Source organism: Pomacea canaliculata, linkage group LG11 (genome assembly GCF_003073045.1).
Source record: "Pomacea canaliculata isolate SZHN2017 linkage group LG11, ASM307304v1, whole genome shotgun sequence".
Taxonomy (NCBI): domain Eukaryota; kingdom Metazoa; phylum Mollusca; class Gastropoda; order Architaenioglossa; family Ampullariidae; genus Pomacea; species Pomacea canaliculata.
In genome coordinates, this window is record NC_037600.1 from 13630035 (window position 1) to 13643529 (window position 13495).

General features: G+C 41.5%; 1 long non-coding RNA gene across 1 annotated transcript; it reads left to right on the top strand.

Annotated features, from left to right (window-relative positions):
- The first annotated feature begins 1055 nt into the window (after nt 1-1055).
- LOC112574647 lies at nt 1056-5179 on the top strand. Its single transcript, XR_003101471.1, has 3 exons — nt 1056-2145; nt 2954-3087; nt 3457-5179. It is a non-coding gene; the product is annotated as an uncharacterized LOC112574647 (long non-coding RNA).
- The last annotated feature ends 8316 nt before the right edge of the window (nt 5180-13495 follow it).

Genomic DNA, 13495 nt, shown 5'->3' on the forward strand with positions numbered 1-13495 from the left:
AAAAGCACAGCATAAATTTCCCTTTAATATAATCACGTACTTTAGTCCCTTTCACTCTTATAGGGCAAAATCACAACCAAAGTTACACTGTTTGTGCGTAATGACATGTTATAGTGTTCAAACAGTTCATAATTTTCTTCTGCACAAGAATTAATTATGAATATTAGGAATCAAAAAATAAATTGCACTTACTTAATGACTTGTGCAGGAGAACTGGAAGCATAGAACATGAGGAATCTGGCTTTATAGCTCTAATTAATGAAGCTTGCATCTGGTTCAACAGATTGTGATGGCCAGTTGCACATCCTGTGACCACTTTCATCTTTAAATGCCAGCAGCCAGCTATCTAGAATAACAGTAAAATAAATTATTGACCATCATACAGTCATTACCATTTGTTGTAGAGAAAATGTCATTAAAGTTAATTTGTCCGAATCGATACTTTTAACGCTACTATACCAGTAAACAGAAGGAACTGTCGAAATTCTGTTGCTTTCGAATGGTAAAGTTCGTGACCTACACTTTCGTAATCGCAATTATTTGAGGAAATTCTGACAGCTCCGAATTCTCTGCATCGCTAACGGCTAAAGAATTATCAAATTGCAAGCTTTCAGAACTGTTGGGCCTGATTTCTACTTCTCTCTGGAAAACTTGTGCATTTATTGCGTAAATGTGTACTCTAATCTTTCGTCTCTTAGCGTAATATTCTGCACTGAACTTGGAACTAAAATCTCAATAACTATGCTAATTTAGAGTATATAAATTATACATACTGTTATTGAAGACTCCAACACATGTATCAGTATTGGAATTGACGGCGGAAGAAGCTTAATTATAATTCCTGTTGCGAAAAGTGTAGAACAAACTTTGCAAATGGCGCGCAGTTCCGATCACCTAGTACACCATTGGCTAAAAGTCACGTGCCATTATTAGGGTTATGGCCCTTGGTTGGTAAGAGTACTCTCGCCCGTCAATATAGGTAACCTATATCGGGCCGATATAAGCCGAGATTTCGATGCGCATAGGGTAGGAACAGGGTGTGGTCAAAAGTCAACAGGAAAAAGGGAAACCTTTGGCAATTGTTCTGCAGACCCGCTCTCTATATATATCTGGATGTTGTAAACCTGCGGCACAAAAGCTCTTGCTGTCGAAAACCATGTGACACACCCTGCATTGTCCCCCCGCCAGATGTTCGTGATAATCGTTGGGTTCTAAATCCAGCGTCACACGGTGCGAATGTAACTGAAGTTGCATTAAACAGGCGATAAATAAAGTACACAAGTCTACCGACTGTTCGCAGGCAAAGTTGGATTTTTTGCCATTAAACTGTTACAGACAAAAATTATCACAAAAACTTCTCACCGTAAGTAATTAAGGAGTGTTTCCGACAACTCGTTCAAATGAAAGTCATACAATGTAAACCTGGCTTTATGGGCCGGATGCTCTCTCAGCCAGGCTTAAAGTGATTATGTTTTGTTAACTCCATGCCAGAAACAGGATAGAACTCGGAACAGATTAGTTCTAAAGCGACATAGCTTCGACGGTTTGCTTTTGCACATGGCAGCAACCTTAATGTGACCTGCAGACGATTCAGTAATATATTCTTTTTTTTCAGTCACATTTTATCCGTCAAACGAGTTCACAAGAGATGACAGAAAGCGATTTGTTCAGAAGCTGGTTGGATTTCCCGATGCCTTTGTGCCGGGCTGACATCTGTGACATCCTCTGAAGTATATCCTCGCCACGGTCGGGTGAGGTGTGTAAGAGAGACACACACATTTGTTTTTACGACACCACAATTAATATTGTGTGGTTTGTGTATGAGAGAGAGAGAAAAAAAGAAAGAAGGAGAGAGAGATTTACTGCTTCATTTTCAAGAAAGTCTTGCTGACCGCAAAACGAAGGCTGCAGTGTCGTCAATCACCGTCCTTGCTGGGGCACCTGCACTGTTTGGCCACAGGCATCAATCAGCATGCTGGTATTGTCACGACTGTTTAACGAGGATCTAGAGATTCGAAAACGCCACTGTCGTGCGCGCGCGTGATCGAGAGACCTGCATTCGGTCTTGTGTCAAGTGTGACAGCAGACGACCGCGATAACAGCCATGGCTGCACATTCCATGTAGAACAGCGAATTATTCCACGGGTGAGCTATCCTTCCATATTTTATTCTTTTTATGTTCTTTTTTATTTATTTATTTTGTTTGTTTGTTTTTGTTTTATTTTTTGTTTTTTTGTGTTGTTGTTTTTTTTTTTGGTCTTTCTGTTGTTGTTGTCTTTTTTTTTTTTTTTTTGTTTAATTGTTCCTTCCATCATTTTTTTCATTTTTCTTTCTCTATTTCTTTACTCTTGTCTTGTTTTCTTTTCCCCTTTCTCATAAATTGGCCACTTTCTTCTTTGGAGTCATTTTCTCTGCTTATAATTTAAAAAAAGAAACTTACCTGTCGTGAAGCGTTCGTCTGCTCTTATTTAGAATCCAAGTAAATCCAGTAAATTTATGGCATTTCCAGGAACGCGCCACAGAGCCACATTAGTTCTCCCGATAATAAATAAGTTGCTTACTGCATCCTACATTAATTGTAGGTGAGTACGCGGACATTTTGTGCCAGGTGCATGCTAACATTTTCTGCTTGTTCATTGTGTGTGTGAGAGAGATAGAGAGAGAAGACCAGCTGTTACTTCTCGACGATTCGTTAGTAACACTACAATTACTCAACAGCTTGTCTGTATGAGATTACTTATGACGTGCGATTTAGCATGTATATATATACATTGCGTATATTCAATTTGCTAATTACTTGAAAAGTTTTACGTGTCTTCCCCACCCACTACAGATATGCAAATATAATCAAGGTGACTTCTTGTCTGCTTGAGAAGCGCTCAGCAATAAATATTGGAATGGCGGCAAGACCAATATAAACAATTGTGCAAAGAAACTCATTTCCTGTACCTAGGTGTGCCTTTGCGACTTATTGTTACCTCGCGTCATCAAGGTGGGCGCCACCGGTTACCTGCTGCGAGATGTCGAGCCAAGTGGCGGATGTCGAGGGCTCATCGAGGGAACTGACGGACGTCAATGAAGGACGAGGTAGACTACTTTTGTAGCAGACTTGGGACAGTTTTAATTGAGTTTGGGTACAGTGCAGATGTGGACGGTGGTTGCCGATGTTACAGTTGTCGTCTGTTGACCTTTAGGTAGAAAATCCTTGTGCCCAGTTCTGAAAATTTTCTTCTTTTTTCTCATCTCATTTCACCCCATCCCCCATCCTCTATGTATTCTGACTGTGCCGTTTTTCATTTTTTTCTGTTAAAAAATATATTTATTCTACTCCTTCCTTTCTACACACTTTTCACTATTTATTTATTTATTTATTTATTTATTTATTTATTTATTTTTATATTTATATTTATTTCACTGCGATTAACAAACGTCTGTGTCTGTATATTTTTGTTGCAGAGAAGAGCTCTGGACCCAGTCCTGAAACAGAGTCAGGAAAAGGTACTGGTAAGACGAACACAAGCAACACCACTTGTGGCAAATACTTCAAGCAAACACTGATCTCGCACAGATAAACTCAAAGAAATATTATTTTATAGAGGATTTAGATGATATTTTGCTCTGTGTGAATAAGTAGGATTTCACGAAGCTAGGGATTGTGAAATGACGACTTTTCAACACAAATCTTCAGATCATGAAATGCGATCAAAATCATATAGATGACAATAGTTATTCGAGCCATCTTTTTTTCACAGATGCCACACATTCAAAAGAGAAGAAAAACACAACTGTACGTGCTCATAATTAGAAATAACGACAATTTTAAACGATATAAGCTATTACAATTATTTCATTGGTTCTACCCGCCGCTATCCCCTACCCGACCCACCACCACCAACAACAACAACAACAACAACATCGCCACCACTCCAAGCTCACAATCTGTACTTTATAACTCTTGACATATCTGAGAAACTATCACAAGTTGATATTGTGCATGTGTGAATAGTAATAATGTCCGGTTCGGTTTATCCCGGGCCTGGTTCACTGAGCTCATTACGTCAGCTCTGACTACCTACGTGATTCAGCGTCTTTATTGTAACAGCTTTCCTACTGTCTACCTTGTGTGTAACTTGTGATACATTGCACCATGTTAACATTTGATGCCGAGTAAAAATGCGAACTTTTTTTCATAGTACATATACATCCATATTCACATCGAGATGGAAGCAAAGTCCACCCGGCATATTAATCACAAAATACGGGTTGTTATGTAGAATGGATTCTAGCATTTAGATGGATGAACATCTGGACGAGTTCTAGCTCTCGGTTGTCATTTTTTTTAGTTGAGTTTAGAACTTGCAAGCGTCACACACACACAAACTCGCTCTCTCACCAAACGCCCACTCACTAGTTCACACTTTTGTTTATTGTTTATTCATACACCCACTCACTCAAGCACACGCTCGCTTCTTGCAAAAAAATTGTCAAGGATTTCCGTTTGGCATGAATTGGTCACCGACTCTGACCGGCGTTAACTCTGCCGGTGAACAGTTTTTCGAGAAAATTTGTGTAGCCATGAAACTCACTGTCGTCGCATTTCGATGTGTGTCAGAGGGCAAAAGTCAACCTCACGATAATTTCCTTCCTCTGTTGATGACCGAGGCATTTTGTTTACGACCGGCGCGAACCCAGACATTCTGTTTTTGCAGAGTTCATGCAAAGGGTTCATGCAATAGCAGTGTATCACAATTTTGTTTTCTTTTAACTGTATTGTGCGTGACTTCATGTGGAAAGCGCGGAGTTTATAGAGATGACAGCATGCATAAAATATCTGGGTTTATTGGAGACTGCACTCAAAACAAGGTCAAGAAAAATTGCGACATGATTGTCCTCCAAAGAAGCCAGAAATAACCAGGCAATTAAATCTGAAATGTCCATGTAATAAACGATGTATAGTCAGTCTAGAAGACCTCTGGCCCTACCAATGACGAATCCAAGACACATCTTGAGAATGAAAAAGTGGGCAACTGCATGGACCAGTTGTGACTCGACAGCTTTCGTCTCCCAAGAAAGGTTCTAGCCGAGGCGCCATTTGATGATGTTGTGTAGGATTCTGGTCCCTCGTTTCAAACCGACGCCACCCGTAAACTTTGCCAATTAGGTTGGCGAGCTTGGTGTTTATTTGTTATATATATGTTCAGATGGTAGCCACAAGATTTCTAACTTGTGTCGTCTGAACAACAGGTCTTAGATGTAGGCTCTGCCGTGTTTTTTTTAAAATTATTATTATTATTATTCCTCAGGGCCTGAAAAATATTTATATGGCTATATTATTTTAAATAATAATAAAATTGACATGTATACTCATGTATTCAACAAGACGTGTCCATAAAAGACCTTTCATCGAAGTGTAGCAGGGTTCACATAGCTTGCACTTGTTTATAAGGCGTCTGGTTTCACAGCCTAGGTCAAGGAGTTTTATTCGTGCGTCTGTGTGTGTATATATATTTATTTGCACTCTTGCACTTATCATTCGCCAAGCTGACGACAGTTGATCATAGAGTGCAAGCCACGCAGTTAATTCAGGTTAACATTAGTTGTGCGCAGCCAGGCGTCGGAAAAAACCTGTGTACATGATGTACCCTCGTCTGCTCTCGGGGTTTATTTATCCTGAGGTTTTGCGTTTATGTGAGAGGATGGCCACCTACAAACCGCAAAGGTAGTGTGTGTTGAGGTGGGGATGGGAGACTGTCGGCAGAGTGTTCGTGGGTGAAAGGTCAGATTACAACCACCAATCATGTTCTAACTTGTTGGGTATAATAAGAAATACTGCAAGCGCTCGCGCGTACAGACATCTGCATATTGCGTTTAATACATTCTGATACGCATCAATAAGCATAAGTTTATGGGATGTCCGCCGGCAACACGTGTATGACTGCGTAAATGATGGGTCTGCCAGGCCTGACTGGTCTGATTGCTCATCTGTTTCCTAATTACTCTGTCCATCTTCTTGGATTTTGCCCTGTGTGCAAAATTTAGGTAGTTTTCCCGAACTGATGCGAAAACAAAGTGGACAGCACATTGCTCCTCCGTCAAAACTCTCTTCTCTCCCCTTCCCTCAGTTTTTCTTCCAACACCGCAGATTTTCTCCCCTTCTTCCCACCCACCCGTCCTCTAGCCCAGTGACAACCAGGTGCAAAACTATTTATTTAATTATATTTTTTTAACCCGCCATCATAATCAAGGAAAGGCTTGTACCTGTCGGTCTCCAGTGGTGTCAAGTGGTAGGCTATAAATTGTACAGGTGTGATGAGGTTAAGGTGACCAGACGTTTCGGGGGCGAAAGCGGGACACGTGCCGATGATGGTGTCTTCACCGTCAAAGAACGCCGAAAAAAGTGATTTTTAAAGACAACCGGGACATTTGATGGACTTGCCAGAAAGCCAGAAAGCGGGACATTGGGCGTCCCGCCCGATATTCAGGCGGGACACGAGGTCAAAAGCGGGACTGTCCCGCCAAATGCGGGACGTCTGGTCACCTTAGATGAGGTCCTCACCTGACATGTTACGTAACATTATCTCTCACTGTACAGGCATCGCAGGTACTGACTTGGGGGTAGCTGCTGCTTCTCTAACCACTCAAGTATTTTTATTGTACTTCTCGTATTATTATAGTTAGCATTGTTAGGTTATATCTCACCTTCAGTACTGTCAGATTCGATGGTAAACAACCATAAAAAGATATTAGTCTCCTGTATAGATGAGCGGTGCGTGGAGAAGCCCGCAGTTTGTGGAACCAGACCAACCAGACTTTCTCCAGGTAAACATTACAGGTGAGGTCGACAGACGTGTTCACTGAGGCTGACCCTGACCCTGACCCTGGGTTCAGTGACTTACTGTATACATTCGCTGGCGGGAAAGTAACAGCTGTTGACAAACTTTCATCGATCTCACACGTGGTGTTCTTGTCTGTAACACTGATCCCGCCTAATTATACATCACAATACTGATGCATACTTGAGATGATGTTGATCTCGTTTGTCTGTTTACTAGTTCGTTTGTTGGTTCGTTCCTTAGTTCGTTGGATCGTTCGTTAGTTTTTATTTATATAAAAGCTTTTTTAATTTGTTTAGTTCGTTTGGTTGCTCGTTAGGTTTGTTCATTACTAAGTTCGTTTGTTCGTCCATTAGCTTAATTGTTTATACATTGTTTATTCGTTCATTTGTTTGTTCTTTCGTTGATATGTTTTTGTAATACAGTCTATCACTAGCTCGTAGATTTTTCATACATCCTTTCGTTTTCTTGTTCGTACATTTGCTTCTGTGTGTGTGGGGTTTTTGTTGTTGTTGTTGTTGTTTTGTATTTTTGTTTTTTGTTTTTTGTTTGTTTGTTTGTTTGTTTTTGGGGGGCTTATATGCATACCTGTGTGTGTCTGCTTAGATGGACAAAGCGTATCATTTGAGGAACATATGAACATATAACTTCGATTAAAGATACTTGATATACCTTACACCTTAAATAGGTAAGTAGCGTCGATTTCATTGCCTCTAATGTCGAAGACAGATGTTTTAATGAGAAAAAGAGATGTTTATCTTGAGGAATCAACCTAACAGATACAGGGTTGTGGATAATGGACAGGCAGGCAGGCAGACACACGGACGCACAGACATAAAAATGCATGACATGAAACGAGTGTCAGACTTTTCGACTGACTGGCGGTAGTTACGCCCCATGCACATGAAAAGACTTGCGTTTAAAAATCCTTCAACTGTCGAACATAATCGACTTTCTGTGCATGGCTGTATGCAGCTGGTCGCCCTGCTTTCAAAATTTAAACTTGAGCTGCAGCGAGCCTCGATCGTTGCTGAAAGTGCGCCGAGTGGGTGTCTCCCAGCCAGGAGGTAGACCCTCGCCATCGACAGGCTGCACGCGCAGGTGTAGAAATACATCTACGTGGCATAGTCGCTCACTCAGATGACGGTGGACGTGTTCTCGCCCATTTGGCATCCAAAAAGCTCTGATCCGAGACACTAGCAGGTCTCAGGGCAGGACCGTCACCATCTGCAGGACCACGTCTTCCCGTAGGAGCGCACTCTAACTCTCACTTCCACACAAATCCGTTTTGACGGTTAGCAGTGCGAGGCACGGGGGTGACAACTGAGGATGGTGATGATTTTTCGATGATGTGAAGCTTTCAAAGCTGTGTGAAGGACGTGATTCTGTTTGATAATAGCCAGACGAACTCGGAGTCTGTATCAAGTGTTCGGTTGTCGATGTAAAATTAAACAGTCCAATATCGAGAAAAAAGCGTGGGAAAATCTGGAAAAAAATCAGAAATTTTGTCCAACTCAAGGAAGAATATTGAAGAACAAAGTCATCATTTTGAAAATGATAAAACAGGAAATGTAGGCGTGTTCACTGGTGGATCTGAGAGAAAGTGCCTGGTCAAGATAAAAACTGCTGGTCAAACAACCTGTTGAGAATGGTGAAGAAAAGCGAATCTGTAGCATCAGGAGATGATGAAAGTGAGTATGCGTTTTTTCTCCTGTCTTTTGACATGTCTGTTCCCGTGAATTCACTGCGGTCTACTTGTGTCCCTCCATCCTTGTCATCTGTTTGTCCCCTGATGTTATAATGGTATTTGTTTTGGTAACTTTGGTGTGATCTCTTTGCATTCCCTTATGTCAATGGTCTCTGTGTTTGTCCCGTGTCCCTCGTCACTGATGGTTTTGTCTGTCTTTCTCTTCGACCCACTTATATGTTTGTTCCTCTTCCCCCAGGATCTGCTCGTCAGTTCTACTGGTGTAGGTAGCCTAAAGGTCATGTTTGTCAATCCTTCATTTGTGCATCCAAACCGTTCATCTCGGCCATCTCCTAGTACATCAAGGCAATGTGCAACAACCTCTCCATCCAGTCTTTTTATCCATTCATAGTTTTTTTCGCGTTTTTTTTTTCAACCAATCATCCGTGCTCCGCTCCTTCTCTCCTTGCCCCCACCCGCTACCTCACATTATGTTTTTAACATGCACGAAACTAGTAATGAGTTTGCACGAACATTAATTAATAAGGCAATAAACGCGCTGGCGATAAAATCATTTGATCCTTAAAACAATCTGCTGTTGATATTAAAAACAGGTCACGTGAGCACAGACTATAGAACAGACTGCTAACAGTTACAATGATAAAGCACGCGTTGTAGGAAGGCAGTCATCGTTTTCATGATAGACTGCGAATATATTAGCGGGTCGAAACCTTTACTATGTGCGCCTTAAAGTACACTTTGCGAGAAAAGATTGTTCAAACACAGGTGTACACACATACAAACCCACAACAGTGGGAGGCCCAGATAAGCATACACACAATATCATGACATCACAATAATTTCATGCCCTTTACATCCCAGACCTATATTTACATACCTCTATCACCACTCACCTGCATCTACCTACCTATACACTTCTGAAGTGTGTCTATTCTTCGAGGTCACCAACAGTTCTATAGAAAGGATGGGGCGTTTGATCTTTTTAGGTTTATTTCCATCATTTGCTGACCATTCACGTGTACACACCTCTAAAATGTTCATCTCTTGTAGTTATAAATCCTAGTTGTGTTCACTTTTCCTAAATTTCTTGTCTACATGAAGTTACTAAACGAAATGTAGATGTTGCCATTCGCATTATAACTTGTAAGTATATTCTGGAAAAATAATAAACGATTACAATTAATGATTAAAGCAAAGGGCCCGGAAAGATGCTCTGCCCCGGGGCCCGTGCGTGCTTTCGGGTACATGGGTGAGTGAAGGTCGGTGGTCATGGGTCGGTGTTTAATTACCTAATTTGCCTTCCTTATTATAGGGAGAAGGCCGGTGGTTCCTTGCTCGTCTTGGACGATGCTGTGCATGCTCGGTGTAGGACAGCTGGTGCCAAGGCTCTGTAAACGTATTTGCTGCAAAATACTCGTTTGCTTTGCATGAATATTCCTATAATGAAAGCAGGGACTGACTTTGAATAAAACAATCAGGCAGGCAGTTCGCACAGGCCCATAATGCAGAGACTTGCTGATAGATTATTAAAAAAAAAAAAACAGTGCGAACACACGTCTCGTGATTACAAGAAGGACGCATGAAGTAATCATCTGCTCGCGGCTTTATCTGCTGACAGCGCGCGTCAAATTTTTCATCTCACAACACGTGTGCAGTCTCAGTCTACCTGTACAGGTGTGCTGCGGCCTGTCTCGGCGACACAAGAAATATCTTGTGACTGTAAAGTACCTCAAGGAGTACGACCCTTCTGACGTCATCCTGACCTGGCCGGTCGGTCAGCTGTAACAATGAAGGAAGAAGGTAAGGAGAGGCGCTGGACCGTTCAACGGTTTTAGACAGGGAAGAGAAATGGCCGTTGTGTTTAAATTAGAAGAGAAACGGTTCATATCAGTGAAGGATGTCAAACTATAGCTGGTTGTGAACTGTTTTCAGAAATGCAGTTCCCTGTGTCAGTCTTACTCGTCTCAAGATAACAGCGATTGCGACGGTTTAGGTAGAAAGATATATAGACAAAGGAGTAGGGTTTGACCATTAGACTATAACTAGGCCGTGGGATAGGAGGACACAGTCGCGGAATGGTGGTGGGATAGGTCACAAGAAGGGCCTGTTTGTTTGTTTGTTTGTTGTTGTTTTTGTTTTGGTTGTTGTTGTTGTTTTTGTGTTTTTTTCAAAGCGATGACTAAATACAATTTACTTTGTCAAAAGAAAGTTGTCAAATGACATTTGCAGGACACGTAAGTTGACTTCACCACTCGAGTTTCTCAGTACATGTATTATACAGCCATTATCTGAGGGCTGAAGGCGTGTTAATGCCGCCTTTGAAGTGATCAGTTAACCAACGAGGAAGTGGAGGGCGGGGAGAAGAGCGGGGGGTGAGTGGGGTTGGTGGATGGGGAAGAGGCTGGTCAGGGAGGACCCTTAGGATGGCTGAGACCACATGCCGGCCTCAACTTTCTCTCTTCTTTCTCAGAATTTAATTCCGCACTTACAAAATGAAAAACTTATAGTTCAGGCACAACAACAAGACTTAATTTTTTACAATTACTGACTTTGAATCCGAGGGAACTTAATTATAGCTAATGTCACGATAGCATTCTCGGTTAATAAGAGTATTAGAAACTTTTATACCAATTAAATATCAAGGTAGATTCAGTTAAATTTAAATAATATATTTATTCTTGTCAAATTTCAGCTCAATTTATTTAATTCACTGTCACCAACACGTCCTCTCGTTAGGGTTGTGTACGGCGGTGACACTACTGTGGATGGAGATTTGACGACCTATACATTTGTACTTACTGTTGTCACTATATATGTATCATGGTCGTGATATTGAACTTTCTTATTTAATTATTAAATTAGTTATTATTCTCGGTTTAATGGGTGTATTCCGTTTATTCTAGCTGTCAGTTTGAAATGCTTATTTATTTTGATTTGTTTTTATTATCTAAGCCGGCATCTATTTATATACAGTTTGAACGGATAGCTTAATTGTTGTTAGATTCTATTCAGAGAATATTTGATAATGGCTACTATAGGGCGCATGAGTATTAAGTCTAATATACTTCTTTAGTTTTCAATGGATTCTTATCTCGTGCGCATGAGAGAGGGCACCCCGGGTCGCTGTCTACTGGACACCGGTGATTTACATCTTTACAACACTTCGTGTCGTTAGCGTCTTGACTCCCCACTGTACCCCACGCCCCCCTGTAAGATGTAAGAAAGAACTGTCGGGATGGAAAATGTGGGTGGAGAGAGGGTAGAAAGTTCGCCGCCACGATTAGGGTGGAGTATTCTTGTTATTATTCACCCCCAGTGGAACATAGGGCCGTAACCACACCCTGGGTGGACTATAGATGTGATAGGTGGAGAGCAAAACAAGACCAGAGAAAGGGCACCCGGTAGTGTAGGGAGAAGCTCAGGGTTCAGATCTCGTGTCGGGACAATGTATGTGACACCTGTCCGCAAGGGCTGGGCGTCTGGGTTTTTCTCCCAGTACTCCTGTTTCCTCCCCCTTACCTCTCCCCCTTACAGTGCGAAATCACCTCAAGGTGGGAGGACTTTCCTTCTAAATAAAATCCACCCAACCAACAAACCACCAGTGGAAGGTGCTGCATATTTCTTGTTTGCTTCGATGTGCGGTCGACGTGTCACCACTCCACAAAGCCTTTGAGGCGAGTGCTTGACATTTCCCCTATTCAGAAGTCTAGGTCAGATTGGGTAGGTGTGCAAATATCCATGTGTACATGATGCACACCTGCAATTCACAAACAGGTGTACTCTTTCTCGGCAGAAAGTAATTTTTATTATTAATTAAAGTATTATTATTATTAACACTTCTGGTCGTTCTGTCCTTGTAGAGAACCGCTCGTCTGCTACAGAAAAAGTTGTCACAGGATGTGACGACTTTATGGTATCTGACGTCACACGAATTGGTCTTGTCGAATTTCGTATTCTATTTCGTTGACGTGACGTCAAATTCAATTTTATTGAAAGTTCAAAGTTCAAACCCCTCCCTTCTGTAGGGAAAGTCCAGTGGAGAAATGTGGAGCGACTAAAGTGTTTTAGTGTTTAATTAATTTCCTAAAAATAAGTAATAGGCAATCAAATGATTTGTTGGGGCAAGTCAGAACGAGAGAATGAAGAATAACGTGCTGTAAGAAACATGCTGATAGTTAATAATAATAATAATAATAATAATAATAATAATAATAATAATAATAATAATAATAATAATACAACAACCAGACATATATAACAGCTGTTTTGCCTGGACTATGTCCATACGCGTATTTTTGTTGGGGGAAGGGTTTGTGGGTGCAGGCCTGACGAGAGGGGGGGACAGGGGGGTCTGGTGTACCCGGGCCCGCGGCTGTCAAGGGGGTCCGGCCTTGGTCAGTGGATTTTTTTTTTCTTCTTCTCCTTTTCTTTTTCTTTTAAAGAAAGGTCTAAGGACAGAACACCCAAGCATTACACATGCATAAGTTGAGTTTGAGTGTAGATATTGAGATTCGAATTGTAAACATACATTATATACTGGGAAAATAATTTACGATTACAAGTACAAGGGGCCCGGGACAGACCTCTCCGGGCCCGGGCTGGCTCTCGGCGGCCCTGTGTGGGTGACTACATGCGTGCGTTCGTCAGTAAGTAATGAAATGGTGCATGAGTACGACGCAGGTATCATAAAAAGTAACATTACCCTCGTCAGTCAGAAGTTTTATTTGAACATGTGATCTGCACTGGGGGGTGGGGATGTCCGTTTTGTCCACAGACACGCTACGCCTAATTAACCTCATGGTCCCAGCTCTCCCATTGTGTGAAGACTTGGCAATGTAAACATGCTCGTGTACAATCCTGATGTTTGTGTTATTGATCTCTTTCTCAACATGTTGATGTGTGTAGACATGTTGTATCCAGACTTTGGAAAATTATATCGTACACATGTTTATTA